The following is a 16,543-nucleotide window of genomic DNA, read 5'->3' as shown; positions in this document are numbered from 1 at the left end:
ATAATGGACAATTAAGGCCCATTGCTTATGTGAGCCAAAGTCTATCCCCTGCTGAGAAGAACTACCCCACTCATAAACTTGAGATTCTGGCCTCGAAGTGGGTCGTGGTAGACAAGTTGAGAGATTACCTGTATGGTGCGGAATTTGTGGTCAAAACAGATAACAACCCCCTCACATACTTGCTCACCACCACGAAGTTGGATGCCACAGGCCATAGGTGGTTGGCTGCTCTTTCAACATTTTCCTTCAGCCTGAAATACAGACCAGGTGTGGGCAACAGAGATGCAGAAGCGCTGTCGAGAAGACCCCACAGTCCCCTGAGCTCCCAAGAGGATTGGACTCAGCTTGCCCCCGAAGGGGTAAAAGCTCTTTGTGAAGGAGCAGAAAAGCAGGAGAAAGGTGGAGCCAGAGCAGAAGAGATTGGAGTGACTACAGCAGGGGTGCCCAGGTATTACTGTAATGTCTCTCAGATTGCAGCAGAGGGTCTACCTAAGTTATCGAGAAAAGACCTTAGGAGAGACCAACAGGAAGATCCACTCTGTAGCTTGATACTGGAGGCTTTGGAGAGTCAGCACCCCGATTTACTCCTGAAAAGTGCCTGGAGGAAAGCTCTGTTGTTACATAAAGAGTGGAGTCAGTTTCAGTTGCAACAAGGGGTGGTCTACCGAAGGGGCCCCTCTGAAGATCTGGAGAAGTGGCAACTGTTTCTGCCAGAGAAACACAGGGAGAAAGTGTTAATCACCCTGCATGATTGTCATGGCCATCTGAGGTCAGAAAGAACTCTTCAACTGATAAGGGATAGATTCTATTGGCCTTACATGAGGAAAGAAGTGGAGAGTTACTGTCACTCTTGCCATAGATGTATCCAGAGAAAGACTTTGCCGCAACGAGCCGCCCCGATGGGTCACTTATCAAGCCAAGGTCCCATGGATTTAGTTTGCATAGATTTCCTGTGTTTAGAATCCGACTTGAGTGGACAGGGAAATATCTTGGTAGTCACAGACCATTTTACCAGGTATGCTCAAGCCTTCTCTACGAAAGATCAGAAGGCAATCACAGTGGCGAAGACGCTAGTGGAAAAGTTTTTCGTCCAATATGGCTTACCACAGAGGATTCACTCAGATCAGGGGAGGGACTTTGAGAGTACACTCATCAGGAGGTTGTTGGATCTATTGGGAATCCAGAAGTCTAGAACTACACCTTATCACCCGCAAGGAGATCCTCAGCCGGAGAGGTTTAATAGAACCCTTCTTAATATGTTAGGGACACTGACCTCCGAGCAAAAGCCCAATTGGAGTAAGCATATCACTGCTTTGGTACATGCGTATAACAGCACCAAGAGTGACATCACAGGATATTCACCTTATCGGTTGATGTTTGGGCGAGAGGCTAGATTACCAGTGGACGTGGCTTTCGGAACTTCTCTGGACCACACCTCAGAGACCTATCATCGAGGCTATACAAATAGGCTGCGGAAGAGTCTGAAGATTGCTTACGAGAAGGCTCGGGCTATGTCAAACAACCAAGGGAGTAGAAATAAGAGGAACTTTGACCTCAAAGTAAGGATTCAAGATCTACAACCTGGTGACCGAGTTCCATTAAGAAATTTGGGTATTCCTGGGAAACACAAGCTGGCAAATCACTGGAGGTCACAGCCGTACATTGTATGTAAACAGCTCCCAGGGCTTCCAGTATTTGAAATTAGACCAGAAGGAAGTGATGGACCAATTAAGACCTGGCATCGGAATCACCTTTTGCCCCTCACTGATGCAGTCAGGATAATCCCCGAGGAGGAGTTATCATCTACATCAGATGTTGCACGTCGGCCTGTAACTAGGTCTCAGTCTGGGTCTTTGACAACTGAAGATAATGAGGAGAGAGACATGGACATCAGCTGGTTGTGGTCATCTGATACACCCGAAGCTGAAAGGAGTGTTTCATTCCCGACAACCAAAGAGGATAGTGAGGCCCTTAGGCCAGAAGCTCCAGAGTTTGTACCATTGTCTGAACAGTCTGAAGAGTATTTGTCTCCCACTGAATTGGAAGAAACAAGGTCTGTAATAGAAGAAAACAGTGTTCACCCAGAAATAGAGGACACACCAAAAGAACAAAGAGGAAAGAGGAGCATTCGCCCACCCAAACGACTAACATATGATACGCTGGGCGAGTGTTCTGAAGTAGCAAAGGTTACCAGTAAAAGGAATGTCGATGAGCCTAGTTCCTCCTCTGTCAATCTGGAAATGGAGAGCCCTGTTTCACCCCTTGACACATCTGTATCTGATACTAAGGTGACAGTTATGGGTACACAGAATAGTTTCCCAACACCTGAGAATTGGTGGGAGGCTCCTCTGTCAGTCCTGTGCACTCGTGTAGAGGCCAGAATGTGTAGCAGGAACAAGGTCTTGCATATCTTTGGGGACCAAAGATTTAAAGCAGGGGGAGTATGTAGTGCTGACAACTTTTGTTTCTAGTCATATGTGTTGTTGTTAAGGTAATAAGTTGATATAGTGCCATCTAGTGGCCAATTATAAGGGTACAATACTTTATTTTCATCATTTTGAGAAGTGACATGGAAGTGATTGATTGTTTACTTCTGGACATTAACTATGACCTACCCACAATGCTCATGAACCAGAGGAGAACTGAACTGCATTGTGGGGGGGATATAAAAGGGCTGGGAGCGGCCATCTTAGGTCTCTTGTTCCTGGGACGTGTGGCCTGCCAGCAGAACTCTGTGGGTGTGTGTGTCCCACAGAGTTGCCGCCTACTTTGTGAAGGAGCGGAGCAGCAGCAAGGATCCTGCTATTGATCACAGTGTGCTGGAACAGCAGAAGTGATCATTCCGGAGACCCGTGGAGGAGATAACTGAGGACTCCTGGTCGTTAGTGAACGGAGCGGTGTGACAACATGGTTGTGGCTCCATATGGACTGAGAACTGCTGAAATGGAGACATCCATCTGTCCGGGTCCGGTGCGGTGAGAGGGCTAATGCCCAGAAGTTTGTTCAACATTACACACATTTATAGCTGTTAAAGAGTGTTGCTGAGACTGATAGTCCCACGGAACAATTTAGTTGGAAAGCATTACATTTACACAGACTTCGATATCCAGGGACAGATACTAGATGTCTGTCTCCTTCAAGTAAGAACACTCAATCAATTTGCCTGATTATAACTACCTTTGTGTATCACCTTGCACTGCGCAACACTCCAGAAGAACTCTCTTGTGGATTACAAATACTAATTGATAGCTAGCGAAGATTGAAGACGTCAGGACTATCTCTCTTATTGCAGGGCCCTGCATCTATTCATAAAGGGATAGTGACTTTACTGTTTAAAGCAGGGGGCGCTCCCTGATATCTATATTGTGGTATATTCGCATTCCTGTGCCTTTGCGCTTGCTACAGTGTGCTGGAGGTGGGAAGGTGTCCAGAGCTAATACGATTTCACTTTGAACACTGGTCCCACCTGGAGACGAACCAATCGGGGGATTTTTCAGGAAGGTTCTGTGTGTGTGGATAAATCTATGTATATCTGTGTTGTGTATAAAGACTGTTGTAAATTTTTACTGCACTGTCACACTACGTTGGTGTGATAGTGTAGTCACTGTAATAACTTTTATATATACACATCATTTAAGTAAAAAAAGAAATTATTTTGGTTATTACAGAAGTTTGTGTGCAGTGTTGTTTTTCTCCTGCAGGTGGAGTCACAAGCACCCAGGTAGAGGTATATAGTATTTATAAGTGTCAGAGATATATATATGTATATATTGTGAGCTATAATTGGTATTAGTGTCACTACAACGCTGCACTACAGCTGAGTCAAGGGGATTGAACAAGTTAGGAGGGGTGAAAAGAACAGAGAACAGGCCCGATAATAAATCAGCAGCACCACCGTGAGTTATTGCTACATGTACTTAAAAGTGGGGTATGCCTGTATAAACTGAAATCATTCATCAGAGTGTATTGCAGTCCTCTCAGGTTAATGTGCATAAGACCAAAGTCCATGAAAGTCCTAAATTGTAACAAGAGCAAAGGTAAAACCAAAGCATTTCCAGGATGTTTATTTAATCATTGTCAGTGGTCTGCACAGTAGGATTCCCCTCTGCTAATTCCCCACGCTATACTTCTTAATTCCTTCAGTGGCAAATTTCATTCATGTAATCAAAGAAAACATCATTGCGCAATGAACCGAAAAACTGTATCCACCTCCATACAGAGCATAAGTGTATCCCCTCACATGTACTTGTAAAAAACAGTGCTCATGAACAGTCAGTTGCTCACCACGATTCCTCTCCTCACACCGCATACAATGTGTAGTGAAAGGGCACATCAAATGACGTCCCTGGCTCCTCCCATGCACATTAACCACAGAGGACTGCAATACACTCTGATGAATGATCAAGAGCATAAATGGTTAGTTCCAGCAGCAGAAGTCCAGCGATATGGGAAGTGGTCAAAGGGCAACAGCCTTCTCAATTGTCCATTAAGTGTATGAGCAAGTGGGTGTGTGGTTCCGTCCTGAGAAGAATGTGTGTCTGTGTTTTATAGGATGGAGTACCATTGTTTGAATTGGTACTTCCCCCCCTCATGTTTACTCTCTCATGATTGGTTGATTCCAAAATTGGGTGGTAACTGTTCATCTCTCATCTGCCCACTAGTGGTCACTGCAGTTACATATTTGGAATTTTGGAAATCAAATCTGGTATTATTATGAGCTATATTTTAATATGTTTCATATTACGGTGATCTAGTAATTGCCTGCCTTCATACTCATTAGTGTGCTGTTCCCATATTGTGTACTTTGCTGGTTATAAGAAATTGAGACCTTTTTTTTAGTAAATCTTTTTATTTAATGTCTTAAACAAACAAACAAAACACGACAACACATCATACACATTGAATCTGAAATATATTAGTATAACGCAATCCCATTACATTGCATACAGTATCTCACAAAAGTGAGTACACCCCTCACATTTTTGTAAATATTTTCTTCTACCTTTTCATGTGACAACACTGAAGAAATTACACTTCGCTACAATGTAAAGTAGTGAGTGCACAGCTTGTATAATAGTGTAAATTTGCTGTCCCCTCAAAATAACTCAACACACAGCCATTAATGTCTAAATAGCTGGCTACAAAAGTGAGTACACCCCTAAGTGAAAATCTCCAAATTGGACACAAAGTGTCAATATTTTATGTGGCCACCATTATTTTCCAGCACTGCCTTAACCCTCTTGGGCATGGAGTTCACCAGAGCTTCACAGGTTGCCACTGGAGTCCTCTTCCACTCCTCCATGATGACATCACGGAGCTGGTGGATTTTAGAGACCTTGCTCTCCTCCACCTTCTGTTTGAGGATGCCCCACAGATGCTCAATAGGGTTTATGTCTGGAGACATGCTTGGCCAGTCCATAAACTTTACCCTCAGCTTCTTTAGCAAGGCAGTGGCCATCTTGGAGGGTGTGTTTGGGGTCGTTATCATGTTGGAATACTGCCCTGTAGCCCAGTCTCCAAAGGGAGGGGATCATGCTCTGCTTCAGTATGTCACAGTACATGTTGGCATTCATGGTTCCCTCAATGAACTGTAGCTCCCCAGTGCCTGCAGCACTCATGCAGCCCCAGACCATGACACTCCCACCACCATGCTTGACTGTAGGCAAGACACACTTGTCTTTGTACTCCTCACCTGGTTGCCGCAACACATGCTTAACACCATCTGAACCAAATAAGTTTATCTTGGTCTCATCAGACCACAGGACATGGTTCCAGTAATCCAAGTCCTTAGTCTGTTTGTCTTCTGCAAACTGTTTGCGGGCTTTCTTGTGCATCATCTTTAGAAGAGGCTTCCTTCTGGGATGACAGCCATGCAGACCAATTTGATGCAGTGTGCGGCGTAGGGTCTGAGCACTGACAGGCTGACCCCCCCGCCCCTTCAACCTCTGCAGCAATGCTGGCAGCACTCATATGTCTATTTCCCAAAGACAACCTCTGGATATGAGCACGTGCACTCAACTTCTTTGTTAAACCATGGCGAGGCCTGTTCTGAGTGGAACCTATCCTGTTAAACCGCTGTTATTGTCTTAGCCACTGTGCTGCAGCTCAGTTTCAGGGTCTTGGCAATCTTCTTATAGCCTAGACCATCTTTATGTAGAGCAACAATTCTTTTTTTCAGATCCGCAGAGAGTTCTTTGCAATGAAGTGGCATGTTGAACTTCCAGTGACCAGTATGAGAGAGTGAGAGCGATAACACCAAATTTACCACACCTGCTCCCCATTCACACCTAAGACCTTGTAACACTAACGAGTCACATGACACCGGGAAGGGAAAATGGCTACTTGGGCCCAATTTGGAGATTTTCACTTAGGAGTGTACTCACGTTTGTTGCCAGCGGTTTAGACATTAATGGCTGTGTGTTGAGTTATTTTGAGGGGACAGCAAATTTACACTGTTATTCAAGCTGTATACTCACTACTTTACATTGTAGCAAAGTATCATTTCTTCAGTGTTGTCACATGATATCCTGGGATATCCTGAAACGGAAGAAGGAGGAGTGCAAGGTCTCCACCAGCTCCATGATGTCATCATGGGGGAGTGGAAGAGGACTCCAGTGGCAACCTGTGAAGCTCTGGTGAACTCTATGCCCAAGAGGGTTAAGGCAGTGCTGGAAAATAATGGTGGCCACAAAAAATATTGGCACTTTGGCCCCAGTTTGGACATTTTCATCTAGGGGTGAATTTACTTTTGTTGCCAGCGGTTTAGACATTAATGGCTGTATGTTGAGTTATTATGAGGGGACAGCAAATTTACACTGTTATGCAAGCTGTACCTTCACTACTTTACATTGTAGCAAAGTGTCATTTCTTCAGTGTTGTCACATGAAAAGATATAATAAAATATTTACAAAAATGTGAGGGGTGTACTCACTTTTGTGAGATACTGTAGCAAAAAAGGAAAAAAAAGAAACAAAGTTTATAATAATTACCAAAGAGAATATTTTATATTTTTTCTAGGCCATCCCATGTATCCATTCAAATGTCAAGCCTCACTCCATATACTACAGGAACAGGAGGAAGCAAACATTTGTCCCCTCTATCACCAATAGCCCCAGGTATCACCTGTATGGAACATCCATGCTATAAATCATTACCCCCATCTATATTAGATGCCATGAATGATTTGTCCAACCATTTTGCCCAGACTTTATCGTACTTACTAGGGCAACCCCTATTCCTATAGGTGTCTCTATACAATTGAAGTTTATTATTTATCAATTGTTTCCAATATAAAAGTGTAGGAGGACAGGGTTTCTTCCAATATAATGCAATGGCTTTTCTTGCATAGAATGATGTTGTATTAATAAATATTCGCTCAGTCACTATAGGGGTAATAGCCTCTACCAAGCCCAGCAAACAAACAGACATTGAAACCAGTAAAGGAGCACAGGTGATAGAGTTTAATAAATCCACCATCTCCATCCAAAAATTAGCTATACGTGGGCAAGTCCAAAAGATGTGTGTGAAATGTCCCTGAGATGCTCCGCACGTCCAGCACTTAGAAGAGCCACCAGGGTTTATTTTTTGAAGTCTATAGGGCGTGATATATGCTCTGTGTACCAGTTTAAATTGGATCATACAGTCCCTCAAGGAAACCAGAGAATTGAGACCTTTAGTAAATACACTGTTACTGTCATGTATTCATGGGACAAAACAGACAAACGCTTTCCCCCCTTCTCCCAATCAGAATATTTGTGCCAAAGTTCTTTTACAATATGTGGATAGGAATATCTCATGTCCTTTGTCTGATGGTGTCTTCTGAAATGATATTTGTGGTTTAATATGTGAAAATCTTCAGTTTATGAATTATTCCTGTTACAGATAATGGCAATCTCCCCTTGCAGTCTCATGTCAGTTTCATACGCTGTTATTTTCGGTGGATGACTTCTGGCATACATTGATCATTGATTCTTGTATATAGCAAGCATAGTCATTTAATATATATATATTTTGTAGTTTCTGTTTTGAGCTGAAACTGGATTTCATTTGGTGTATATTTAACTGGGTGTCTCCGCCATTGTTTTGGGCAACAGCTAAGTCAACACTGGATTTCTTTGGGAGATTTAGTTTCATCCTTGGAACAATGAGGGTTTAACCACTTCATCTCCGGAAGGATTTGCCCCCTTCCCGACCAGGCCATTTTTTTCGATACGGCGCTGCGTCGCTTTAACTGACAATTGCACGATCGTGTGATGTTGTACCCAAATAAAATTTGTGTCCTTTTTTCCCCACAAATAGAGCTTTCTTTTGGTGGTATTTGATCACCTCTGCGGTTTATTTTTTTTGCGCTATAAACAAAAAAAGAGTGACAATTTTGAAAAAAACACAATATTTTGTACTTTTTGCTATAATAAATATCCCAAAAACAAATTTCTTCATCAGTTTAGGCTGATATGTATTCTTCTACATACTTCTGGTAAAAAAAATCGCAATAAGCGTATATTGATTGGTTTGCGCAAAAGTTATAGCGTCTACAAAATAGGGGATACATTTATGGCATTTTTATTATTATTTTCTTTTTTTTTTACTAGAACGGTGGTGATCTGAGATTTTTATCAGGACTGCAACATTGTGACGGACAAATCAGACACTTTTGACACATTTTTGGGACCAGTGACATTTATACAGCAATCAGAGCTAAAAAATAGCCATTGATTACTGTATAAATGTCACTGGCAGGGAAGGGGTTAACACTAGGGGGCGATCAAGGGGTTAACTGTGTTCCCTATGTGTGTTTCTAACTATGGGGGGATTGTGGCTGACTAGAGGAGGAGAGAGATCATTGTTCATACTTAGTAGGAACATGCAATCTGTCTCCTCTCCCCTGACAGAACCGGGATTTGTGTGTTTACACACACAGATCCCAGTTCTCGCTCTGTCACGAGCGACCGTGGGTGCCCGGTGGTCATCGCACCCGCCAGGCATGCGCATCGGCTCTGGGGACACGCTGCAGTACGTCTTGAAGAACTGACGTACAGCTATGATGGCTCGTCCAGGAGGGCCAACCTGCCGCAGTATAACTGCAGCAGCTGTCCGGGAAGCGGTTAATTAACTATCTTGGAGATTCATGGTTTTTAGTTCAATCTCCTGTATGGAGCTGTGATATCTTAACCTGGACCTTCATTGATTAAATACTTTTAATTACTGACCTCAAACATCAGGTCCTCCCAGCATTGTCAACTGGGGTTTTTACGTGCAAACCTGAAACCACATTTGCACTGATTAAGTTTGGTTAACATAATTGTCTGAAGAACCAGTTCCTCAAGGCTTTCTTCCCGTCCTTGTCTTTAATGGTTCATGAGAAGGGCGAATTCAGTTATTGCAAAATCATAGTTCATTTGTTTCTATAATTTCATATAGAAATATCCTGACAGGAGCGGGTGGTCAACAGTACCAAAGGCCACAGAGAGGTCAAGCGGTAGGAGTATCGAGTAGTGGCCATTGGTTTTAGCAGTTAGTAAATCGTTAGTGAGTTTTAGTAAGGCAGTTTCTGTGGAGTTCTGTGAGCGAAAGCCAGACTGTAAGGGGTCAAGAAGGTTATTTTCACTGAGGGAGGAGTTAAGACGGTTGTAGACTAAGCGTTCTAAAAGTTTAGAGGTGAATGGGAGCAATGGGAGCAATTAAGTTGTTCAAGTTGGTGGGGTCCAGTGAGGGTTTTTTAGGTATGGGAGTGATCTTTGCATGTTTTAAAAGGGAGGGGAAGGTGCCACTAGAGAGGGAGAGATTGAAGATGTGTGAGGGAGCATAGGATAGAGTAAGAGGGTGACCATAGAAGTTGTGAGGGAACAGGATCCAGGGGACAAATGGTTAGGTGGCCATCTGAGAAAAGTTTTGTAACATCTTCAGTAGTAGCCAGTTCAAAAGAGGAGAGCGTTGACTGTGCTGTTAGGCAAGGTATGTTGAGTAGGGAAGATGTACGCACAGTGGAAGGTGTCTTCACATATTGCATCAATCTTGTCTTTGAAGTGATTGGCAATCTCTTGGGCAGTGAATGAGTTAGTGGGTAGAGGGGGTGGAGGACAAAGCAGAGCGTTAAAGGTCATCACATCTAATGATTGGTAAGCTGCAATATAATACATTTTTGGGTTTGGGTTTAATACCGCTTTAATAAAACAGTCTAAAGAGAATGGATACTCTGTGATACATTACAGATGTTTACTTGATCAATGTATAGCAATCAGGATAATTAAAGAGGATTGCTTATGGGTAGCTTTGAGTCACTGTATTTTTGCACATTATTCTTTGCATTCTATGCCTGTTGTTTACATTTTAAAATTTGGAAAAAATGTATTTCCTGACAACAGGCCATTATCTAATGACCAGATTGCAAACTATTTAAACATTGTTTTTAATATAGCACATGCAAGGATTATGGTTGCTAAGGTATTGCTATGATAAGGAAAGATGAACAAGAGAACAAAATAATAAGTCAGTCACAAAAGTGCATATCATTAGTACAAGCTACAGTAACAAAGCTGTGAGTTAAGATCCTCTTGTGCAATAACAGGAAGGTGTAAGAATTACAGTACCTGAGATGAGCTTTATACTTATAACCCCTCACCTACTGCACCTCCCCATAGATAAAAAGAAGTATCGTATTTTATCTAGTTATTTAGGCTACACAACAAAACAACAAAAACACCTTTTGCCTAGATTCAGGCTCTAATCTTATATATGTACAAGCATACAAAATGTATATATGTTAACACTGGTCAGCTTGTCTATTAGGGACAAACAATTTCAGCAATGACATATTTTCAAGACTTAACACTTTTCATGGAAAATAGGTATGGTCTTAAATTATGTGAAGGCCCCTTACTACCTCACACCACAGAAAGAACTTGAAGCTCAGCGGAAAAGACTGCATTTTCTGCACAGGGTATGAGCAATGAATATACATTTAAAAGGATATGTGAGCAAATACATTAAAAAATTATTTTGACACACTATCTGAGGTCACAGACCACGGCTTGCACACCCCTGGTTCACAATAAATCCAATGTATGTAACTCAGTATCTGCCTTACTCAATAAAATAGTGTAAAGAGCAATACTTTCTGTTCCTTCTCCTCCATCAAAGATCAACAGTCTTATGCTGCTCCTTCCAATTGGATAATCTTATTATCGTGCTAGCAAAATCAGATGGTATATTTACATGAAGCTCACTGAGCCTGGGGACCCTTTTTGCATCAGTACAGCTGTCTCTGACACCCTAAAAAGTATCTGCTATAAGTTCAGTTCTAAGTGTGTAGATTTGGAGAGGGTTAACTGTCAATACACTGTACATTACTTCACTAGCAAAAAAAACTACAACGGAAAAGCAAAAATAATGAACAGGCTGGGTAGCACTGCTATACAGGTGCAGGCAAGTGCTAGACTACAAGAACATGGAGGAAGAGACATTGGGGGAGATTTACTAAAGCTGGTGCTCTCAGTATCTGGTGCAGCTGATGGTAGCCAATCAGCTTCTAACTTCAGCTTGTTCAATTAAGCTTTGACAATAAAATCTGGAAGCTGATTGGTTTCTATGCAGAGCTGCGCCAGATTTTGCACTCTCCCGTTTTAGTAGTCTTTACTCTTCACTGATACGTCATAGATTGCAACATTCAATGCCCCCTGGCCAGCATGGGGAGAGTTACATAGGAGAGCCTATTGACCTATTTACAGGGCACTGGAGATCATGGGAGTTGAAGTTCATGACATCCATTATAGGTCACATAGGTGCACACACTATAACTCCCATAAGGTGCGAAAGAGAAGGGTGGAGGAAGATAGCTTTTAAAGAGACTGAGGGGAGGGCTTAGCTCTCTTGGTGCCAGGGGACTTGTGGTGACCACATCTTCTTGTGTGCCTACAGAACACCAGTAGGCCGAGCAAGGGTCAGAGCTCAAGGCCGGAAGGTATCAGCAGCAAAGAGAGAGACCTGTGGGAATTCAGCGATCGCATCAACACTGCACTTGTCATGAAGAGAGTGGAGCATCCTCTCATCATCCCTCGCTCGCACCTTTACAGGAGAAGTACATCCAAAGCTTGTTTGGCTGTACTTCTTCGGTGGATGACAGGAGTGCAGTTCATTCTGCACTCCTGTGAAATATTTTCTGAATCCCGCAGTCGGCTGACATCACAGAGCCAATCCAGGCTCGGGCAAGATTGCGACCATGAAGTTGGGATCCGCCCACATGCCTAGACTGGCACCTGGCTCAGCCTCTCAGCGAGCCCCTGAGAGCCTGAGCTGGCTGCTCCTACCCTCTCCACAGCCCAGCGCTCCAGTAAACACGGGGGGGGCAAAGCAGAGAGCCCTGAGAACTGAGCGATCGGTGGTGTTTGGTTGCTTGGTTCTCATCGTTAGAGCCGACAGGGGGACAGGGGCAGCATTGGACCGAAGCTGCATCAAACTAGGTAAGCATGATTCAGAAAAAAAAACTAACCCCATACTTTTCTTTTAATCACGGGAACCATATGCGCACAGACATAAAAGGAACATTGCATCTGTCACAAGGATTGGTGAGTGGGCAGATCACACACCTCTATCATACTGTTAAAGTGGTTGTAAAGTCTTATGCCGCGTACAGACGATCGGAATTTCCAACAACAAATGTGCGATGTGAGCTTGTTGTCGGAAATTCCGACCGTGTGTAGGCTCCATTGGACATTTTTTGTCAGAATTTCCGACCAACAAAATTTGAGAGCTGGTTCTCAAATTTTCTGACAACAAAATCCATTGTCGTAAATTCCGAGCGTGTGTACAAAATTCCACGCATGCTCTGAATCAAGTATGAGAAAGAAGTGCTCGGTGTAGTAAAATTAGCGTTTGTAATGGAGATAGCACATTCGCCACGCTGCAAAGTTTTTAATCTTTTAACACAGCGCATTCTCTTCTTCTTTAGAATGCTAGAATAATGAAGTTGTTTTGCTGCTGATATTCACACAGAGTTCTGACAAACCGATTTCTTTATTATTTTTCGTGATCTCATGAATAATCTTTTCTTTTTTTTTTTTTTTTTCTTTTTTTTTGTCAGATCTCCAGAATAATGTTTTATTTATTTTTAGAGTGATCTACTTTTTTTTATCAAGATCTCCTGTTTTTTTGGGTTTTTTTATAGTGATCTCCATAATATTTTTTCTCATTTTGTGTGTCAAGTTACCACAACACCACTATTATCTTGTATTTTTTAACCTCAAAGATATTGGTTGGTGTTGGTGTCCCTTTTTAATTTCACATTGTCTTTTTGAAAATGTACCTGCCTACTCACAAACAAACTGTCCTTTTTGAACTAAAACACATAGCCAAGTATTTGTGAAAATAAAATAGGCATTTATTAGGGGTCATAACAAAATAAAGAGGAAGGCAACGCTGGATAAACTGGTGAAATTAGCGAAGGCTTTGTACCCCAGGGCACACTTTAATTATTTGACAGGCAAACTTGGTAGCCTGAGGAGTAGATTTAATAGGGAGCACAATACGGTCCTGGACTCCGAGAGATCAGGAGCAGCAGCCAATGACATGTATGTCCTGAGGCTGTGGTCTTACCACAGCCTGCATCTTTTGTCAGACCAGACTGAACCCAGGCCATCATTCCCTTGTCTTCCTTACACGCTTCCTTCCATGCTTGCTTCCAGGCTTGCTTCCAGGCTGTGGCTCTGGTGTTGGAGTTGTGGCAGGAGGTGGAGGAGGTGGAGGAGGAGGATGGTCCAACTCACACAGGTGGGTTTTGCTTGCGATTTCCCCCCTCAACCTCTTATTTAGGGCCAGATAGATCACATCCTCACAAAAGAGGCATTGGCCCACCTCCATTTCCTGCATTTTGCTGGCTACCATGCAGGCATAGGCCTCTTGAAGATTGGGGGCCGCAGTAGCCTCCCGAATTAAAGAAAGCACTGACTCCCCCATGTTCCTCCCCATCCTGGTACTTTTTGTTGGAAGGCGGAGGGGAGGAACCTGGGATTCGGTCAGGCTACTGGGTCCGGCCACATCCTGGCTGGCACTTTCCCCTGCCACCTCCTGGCTGCCACTTTTCCCTGCCACCTGCTGGCTGCCACTTTCCACAGCCTCCTCCTGGCTGAGGCTTTCCTGTGTATGAAAATGGGACATATTTTTAGTTTATTGTTCATCAATCAAACACAATTTTGAGAAATATGTTAAACAATGCTATACCTGACTCAAGCTGGGCTCCTCCACATCTTCTTCCTGGGTGGAAGGCCCAGGTTGGACTTCTGAAGCCTCATCTGAGATGGAAGGAAGAGTTCAGGGGTAGACTGACCATTCGGGCATTCAGGCACTAAATGAGGGCCCCATGCCACTAGGGGGCTCCATCAGGGTGGCCAGCCTCAGTAAAACTAGGGACAGTATATAAAAATCTGTGTTTTTTTACATCTGTCCCTGAAATGTCTGACACTGACATTTTGATGTGAAAATCCCAAGATTATATCTGCTCCACCTCTGCACTACCCCCTCAGCCAATAGGAACAGGTCCCCTTCCACAGCGCGGCTTTTTTGACACAGGAGCAGGAGATGCTGACTGCTGGAGGAGAGGAGAGGAGAGGGAGGCGGGGACAGTTTGCAGTGTGGGACAGGCTGCTGGTTGATAAGGTAAGCTGGCTGAGCTTTACAAAATGGATTCTAGTCAGTGGATTACCCTGCTGAGCAGGAGGATGTGTTTCCTCTAGCAGAGCTCCTCCTGTCTCTGAGGCTATTAGATCGATTTTGTGTGTGAGAAGTGCAATGCTCCTGGAGGAAGAACATGTCCTGAATGTTTCCCTAATCTCTACTACACCTCCCTACTCATTAGCTGCCCACCACTACACAGGCACAGCCCCCTCCTCTCCTGTATTACCAACTAATGTGTCTGTGAGCTGCTAGGGCACTACAAGTCCCAGCATGCCAGGGAATGGAGGCAGCAGTGTGTTCAATCAGGCTGATTTTTGGGTGAAATGTGCTGGTGTGTGTATGTGTGATTGTGTGTGTGTGTGTGTGTGTGTGTGTGTGTGTGTGTGTATACTGTATGTATACTGTATGTATACTGTATGTATACTGTACAGTGGCGGCTGGTGCTCAAAATTTTTGGGGGGCTCAAACAAACTGAAAAAAAAAACATAAATTGCAGCCATTGTGCCCATCAAACGCAGCTACTGCGCCCATCAATTACCGCCACTGTGCCATCAAACGCAGCCACTGTGCTCATCAAACGCAGCCACTGTGCCCATCAAACGCAGCCACTGAGCCATCAATTGCAGCCACTGTGCCCATCAAACACAGCTACTGTGCCCATCAATTGCCGCCACTGTGCCATCAAACGCAGCCACTGTGCTCATCAAACGCAGCCACTGTGCTCATCAAATGCAGCCACTGTGCCCATCAGCTGCCGCCACTGTGCCATCAAACGCAGCCACTGTGTCCATAAAACACAGCCACTGTGCCATCAAATGCAGCCACTGTGCCCATCAAACGCAGCCACTGTGACATCAAACGCAGCCACTGTGCCATCAAACGCAGCCATTGTACCAATAAATTGCTGCTCCTGTGCTCATCAATTGCCGCTACTATGCCATTAAATGCTGCCACTGTGCCATCAAACACAGCCACTGTGACCATCAAACGCAGCCACTGTGCCATCAAACGCAGCCACTGTGCCCATCAAATGCAGCCACTGTGCCATAAAACGCAGCCACTGTGCCATGAATTGCCGCCACTGTACCATCAAATGCAGCCACTGTGCCCATCAAACGCAGCCACTGTACCCATAAATTGCCGCTACTGTGCCCATCAATTGCCGCCACTGCGCCATCAAACGCAGCCCCTGTGCCATCAAACGCAGCCACTGTGCCCATCAATTGCCGACACTGTGCCCATCAATTGCAGCCACTGTGCCATCAAACGCAATCACTGTGCCATCAAACGCAGCCACTGTGCCATCAAACGCAGCCACTCTGCCCATCAAACGCAGCCACTGTGCCCATCAAACGCAGCCACTGTGCCATCAAACGCAGCCTATGGCTCTAATCAGGTGCTTACAAAAAATACCCCGCCGCTGTAATTCAGGTGCCCGGCGCCCGAAAAGGGGCCAGACACCTGAATAGGGGGTGGCAGCAGCACCCATAGATAGATAGATTCATGCAATGCATGAATCTATCTATGGTGATAGAGAGGTGACAGGAAAGAGGGGTTGGTGCCCGTGCGCCCTTTATGGACGCACTGCCACTGATACTATATGTGTGTATACTGTATGTATACTACTGTGTATGTGTACTGTATGTGTGTGTATACTGTATGTATACTGTATGTATACTGTATGTGTGTATGTATACTGCATGTTTATGTATACTGTCTTTGTATACTGTGTGTGTGTATATATACTGCATGTGTATGTATACTGTATGTGTGTATGTATACTGTGCATGTGTGTCTATATGTATGTATACTGTGAATGCGTGTGTGTATACTGTATGAACCAGGTGTGCCCACTGCTGCTCAACAAAAGTCGATC

The sequence above is a fragment of the Aquarana catesbeiana genome, linkage group LG03 (assembly GCF_042186555.1).
Source record: "Aquarana catesbeiana isolate 2022-GZ linkage group LG03, ASM4218655v1, whole genome shotgun sequence".
NCBI classification, from domain to species: domain Eukaryota; kingdom Metazoa; phylum Chordata; class Amphibia; order Anura; family Ranidae; genus Aquarana; species Aquarana catesbeiana.
The sequence above is the reverse complement of the archived record's forward strand: the minus strand, read 5'-3'. Positions refer to the sequence as shown.